Source organism: Pinus tabuliformis, chromosome 5_1 (genome assembly GCF_031772625.1).
Source record: "Pinus tabuliformis cultivar Carrire ecotype Pingquan chromosome 5_1, CPIR1, whole genome shotgun sequence".
In the NCBI taxonomy this organism is placed as follows: domain Eukaryota; kingdom Viridiplantae; phylum Streptophyta; class Pinopsida; order Pinales; family Pinaceae; genus Pinus; species Pinus tabuliformis.
This window is the reverse complement of record NC_142305.1, coordinates 6,756,228-6,762,227: the sequence shown is the minus strand read 5'-3', so window position 1 is coordinate 6,762,227 and position 6,000 is coordinate 6,756,228.

Here is a 6,000-nt window from a genome sequence, read left to right as displayed (position 1 = left end):
ATATTTGGGCAGATATCAGTCAAGCTATAACTGAAGTTTGGCCCTCCATACAGATTATTTTTGAACAGGAAGAGCTCATTAATAGATGCCAGACAACTATTGAAGAAGTCAGAGCACTCCTCAAGTTTTGTAGAAGAAGAATATCATGACTCAGTTGGAGACAAAGTGCCAGACTATGAAAATTGTTGTCCGGAGGTTTCATTTCAAGTTCAACTTGCTCAACCAAAGAAGACTATCAGGATTAGTTGCACCGAATGATAGGTTAATCAGTTTGGAGGAATATTGCCAAAAATTTTATACAATTGCAACTAATTAAGCTAAATTTGCAGGTATCAAAGGTCACCTTACAAAGAAATTCTTAGAGGCTTTGAACTTTGATTTAATAATCAAGCATGAAATCAAACATATCTTTGTTAATAAGCCTACATTTGAAAAGTATACCGAGTTTGATGAAGTCTACAGAAAATTGATTAATCTTTCTATACCAAGTGAAGATAGATGGGATCACTTGTGTGAAATCATCGAGTAATTTTCATCACCAACTAACAGACAACAAGGCAACAAATTTTGGGGGCCAGATCATTAACAAATTCCTTGAAGATAGTGCCAACAACTTAGCAGTTTTGGTATTCCTATATTTTTGTACTATTTTTGTATTTTGTTAAAAGATGTTTCTAGAAGATCACTCATTTTGTATAAATAACTCTTCCTTTGAGTTATTATGGGTTGAACCCTTGGAGGAGTTTTCAAAGTAGAATTGTAATCAAACTGGAGATTTGCTTCAAATTAATGAAAGGATTCTGGATTTGCCTCAAATAGTTTGTCTCCTTGTGAGTTTTTCTTATATGTTTATTTTATTATGTTATTCTTCATGCATTTAAGTTTTTATGGAGAAATTTGGGTAAGATTAAACTGAATATCAGTCCATCTTAAATCCCCTGTGAACTTATAATTAATAATTAAAGATTAGTTTATAAAACTATCTATTATTATAAACTCCTCTATATCTATAAATTGTCACACCCATCTTCATAAGATTAAATACATTTTGTTGAGCAGGTAAACATTGTTTACTTGCATTCCCTCTTATAATTAATTAAGTATTCAATTGGAATATTTAGTAAGTTGTAATTTTTTAAAACTTTGCTATTCATTCAATTAAAATCAATTAACTAGTTGAAGACAAATAAACAACCCTTTAATTATATTTGGTAAGTGTTAAAGTTTAGGCATCTGCCTTTAACTGTTCATAACATTGGTCATCCAAAAAATTTAAAACAACAAAACATTTTAGATGCTCTAGCATGATTAATTAACCTAGAATCATCTCAGAAGACAACAACTTCTTCATTCTTTGGCTTCTACATTGTTATCAATGTATGAGTGTGTCATCATGTAGGAGTGTTGCATTTATGTCATCATGAGTGTATCCAATAATGAGTGTATCATCCTGTGTCATCATATAATGGTGCAATGATATGTCATAGTGAAGCATCATTAGGAGAACTCCAAAATAGTCTTCCAACCATCAAATGATCTTCAACCATGTTATCAAGACCTCATCAAGTACCATCATCAAGTGTGGTCATTCATCAAGTGTATGACATCATCAAGTTAGTCCTCCATATGTCATCAAGGGCTTCTAGATCATCAATCAAGGCATATGATTGACACTTGGCACTTCTTATCAAACAAGAGTTATGACATCATCATCTGGAACCAGGTATCCATTGTCTTCAACCTTATCATCTCATTCTAGGGTTTCATGATATTCATTAGGCATCTCAAGAATATTTTCCATCTCGGTCAATGCCATATTGACATCAATGACAACCTTGATTAACAGTTAGATACTTTCTTGATCTATATTTGTTTGAATTGTTTCTAGGGTTTGTTCTGTTGTAGTAAGTTATGTCATACTTTCGAAAGAAACATTGAAACCCTAGATATAATGAAAGTTGTTAGGTTTATGACACAGTGCCTAGCAAGATGTTGAAGAGTATGTGTCTCTTGTTTAAGTTTGGGTATCTGATATATGTAAGGTTGAAATGGTTCTGTAATTCTGATATGGCTAACTTTATGCTTCTACAGTTTTGGTTGTACTTGCTAAGTTGTGCAGGTACACAATCTTCAAAATGGTGAAGATGTTCGTTGATATGATAAGCATGATGTGGATGATGATAACTCTGATGAAATGATTGGAAGCCACAAAAGATTCTCTGATGTCGAAGTAAAGAAGTTGATCTCCCTAGATTAAGAGGGAGCCTAGGAAGCTCCCTGGTTAAGAGGGAGGGCATAGCATAGTTTTGATTGGAGAATGAAGTTTGAAGGATATGTTGTTGTATGTGAAGTTGAAAAAATCGGTTGATAGGCCTATTGTGTTGAGAAGCAACATCAGGAAAACCCCAAAGGTTTGTGTTTATTTATGAATATGTGAAAATATATTATTGATTGGGGTTGTGTTTAAATCTCTCGAAGGTTTTGATAGCATGTTGGTTACCAATCAGTTTGATCGGGAGAGATTTGTTGTCCTTGATCTATTGGATCAAGGAGAGGCTTTGTGAGTGAAGCATTGCCTGGGAGGACATTTGGCCGACACTTTGTGTTGATGTCTAGGTCCCGAAGTTGGAAAGGTGGTGTTGATTATAGAGCTATGTTTTTGGATACACACCTAGATCCTTGGGTTGATGGTTAGTAAGTAAGCCTGATGGTACCTAGAGAGGTTGAAAGCTTGAGTCCATCTTAGTCCCACTTGGATAGATTGCCCTGGTCAAGAATCTAGTCCATGGCATTGCGGTGCCTAAACTGTTGAGAGACCAATGGATAGATTGCCCTGGTCAGGAATCTAGTCCATGGCATTGTGGTGCCTAAAGTTCTTCATGGTTCATATAGTTGAGATCTTCCTTGTACTTGTATATGATGAATACATCCCTAGTTAAGAGGGAGTGTTGGAAAATGTAACTAGGTTTGATCTTCATTAATGTATTTGAGTCATCATGTAATGCACTTGTCAAAAGAATAAAGAAAACAATTTTTACTTTTATTATTCTGACTTATTAAAGCATGGTTTCATGCTTAGGTCATCATGTTTTAGGTCAAAATCCCCATTGAGGACTTTAGGATTTACTCTGAGTCAATCGAGTCATTGCACTCTTAAAGAGAACCTTCTTGGGCTTTTGAATAAAGTAAAAAGGTTAAGTATTGAGTCAAATATGAATTATGTTGTCTCCACACCAAGTCGGCCTTAAGATGATCAAGTCGGCCTCAAAGGAGGCTATTCGACCTCACCTAAGAGCTATAAATGAAGCCATTTGAATTCCATTTGAAGCACTCTCTCTCACAAGCAAGTTCAATCTCTCTTGAAGTCGAAAGAAGTGCAAAATAGGAGGAGGAGGAGAAGGGAGTGCAAGTTTGATCTAGGAGAAGGAGAAAGGAAAAAGCGAACCTTTGGCACAACTATCTCTCTCTCTCGTGACCTAGGTTGGAAAATCGAAGTTATCTTGTTGATGTCGTAGCCAGTTGTCGTGTGATGTTGCCACCTCAAGAAGTTGTATTGGGCCAAGATCGAAGTTTTTAAGAAAAGATCGAAGTCTTTCAGTGAAGATCGAAGTCTCTAAGGCAAGGTCGAAGAAAGTGTTGTCGTTGTTACTGCTGCTGCTAGGTCAAGAAGGATCATCTACAAGTAAGGAAGAAGGCTGACTTGGTGTGGAGGAAAGTTTGTGTCAAGGTCAAGAGTCTTGGAATATCTCTGGAAAACTATTGAAGGAAGAATTACTGACTGGGTTTTCCCCTAGAGAGGGGTTTTGCCCTAGCTGTGAGCCTACATCTGGTGTCCATTGTTTTATGTGTTATTGATTTGGTAATTGCTTGATGAACTAAAAGAAAGAAGAGATAAAGAAACATAATAACAAATCAAGAAAATCACAAGTAATTATCAAGAATAAGAAAATCTTTTTGCCTTTCTGATTTTCTAACAAGTAATACATTGATAGTAACTTAAAAGTGGACATTTTTAGGCCCTTTCCTCTTGCATTTCTAGTAGGAATTTCCATCCACCTTAGGGCTGTCATAGCAAGCTATTTCATGCTGTTATAAACCCTAAAATTGTGTTTAGTAGCCTCTCAGGAGCCCATCTAACCCCATATAGCCAATCTGGAAAATAGACACCAATCCTCCCCTTTCAACCACCCAAAAAGCATATAAAAACCATCTTTTATTTTCTTTTTTACAACCTGAAAGTTTATAGCAGAAAAACATTCATTTCAGACCCCATTTACCCAAATTTAATTACACTTAAAATTCTGTTTGCAAATCTGTAATTTCCAGCTCCATATTTGATCACAGATTTGCTATTAGCTTTCAGTATGCTGAAAGTTACATGTTTAAATCAGGAAAATCAATAGTACAACTAAACCCTAGAAACAGATTTATTCCAAATCCTCAAGCATCGTCTTCCATCACCATTTATTTGGACTTAGATTGCCTTAGGGTTTGGATTTATATTCCCTTAGGGATTCCCCCCTTGAGCTAAAGGAGAGCCAACCTAAAGCTAGAAATAGAGATACTGAAGTGACAGTGGGTAGCCTATCTATGTCACTCATAGGGTCTCATGTCTGGTCGGGGCTTTTACATTTGAGTGAGAACCTGGGAGGTAACAAGCTGTATTATGGAAATAAAAAACTCAGTTTGAAACCACCCAACCTGATCAACAATGGCACCCCTAACCTACATTGCTTTTACAGTGTTGCTTTGTTTCCCCTAACCTACATTGCTTTTTCAGTGTTGCTTTGTTTACATGTTTGCCACTATATATTAACAACCATGGAGGACAAAGTCTCCCTCATGACTCTAACTGCCTAATAAATATATAATGTGATGCAAATCTGGCTTCTCCAACCTTTAGCTGTTGAAGTTTCAAAAATTCCTTATACCTAGCTTGTGCATGTTGGTGGTTAGTGATAAAAAGCTAAACTTCTCTTGCTTCTTCACATACTTTTTTCATCCATTCAACTTCAACAACAATGGCTTTAAAAGCAAGAATTAAACTATGCACTACAAAGGATGTCCAAAACATATGGTCATACAGTGCCTCAATAATTGCCCAAGCTACTTTGCATGAACATGCATTATCTATGACGACTTGCAAAACATTTGAAGGCCCCACAATATCAATTGCTTTTGAAAAACTTCCAGCAATTCATTTAGTGTTCTTCTTCTCCCCTAAAGCATCTATTTCTCTCAAGAAGTATGGGCCTAAAGAAGACATTACAATAATTTTTACCAATGGCCTATCAGCGGTATCAGTCAAACCATCAGAGTTAATAGAGAGTCAGAGACACCATTGCCACTGGAACTGGAACAAACCCATTCCTACACTTTCTCCACAACCAATTTCTCTTTCCGTAGAAGGGCAGTGCACCCTTTCTCAATGTTTGACCCCTTAGCCCCTTGTAACCCCTAGAGGCCTCATTAACTTCCCTGAGCATGTCTCGCTAGTATGGAGGCCACACCACATTGAAGGGTATTCCACATGCAAATATGGCTTTTGCAACTCTAATGTCCATCTTATCCCTCCCTCCCATGTCAAACATTTTAGCAAAGGTTCCAAGGGTTTGTCTCTTGCAAGCTTCTTCAACAATTAAGGGAACTACATTTCCCTTTTTTGGGAGTGGCGGTTGTTTGCAACTCCTCCTTTCTGCCTTGGCTAAATCTGCAGCATCTTGATCTACTTGAAATCCATCTACATCCTTTCGGGTGGTTTTATTACAATGATGAACTCCATTACCTTCAAACCAAAAAAAAAAGGCCATAACCCTCATGTATGACCCTATATTGCACTTGTTGCAATTCCACAGGCAGCTGGCATCACCGTCTTTTTCTTTCTTCTCAATCTTGGTCACATACTTCCACAATGGAGAATCAACAGTGAATGTTTGTTGTTGCTGTTTATTTTCAGGATGGTCATTGCTTCCTCTCCCTCCACCATGAACTCCATGTCCA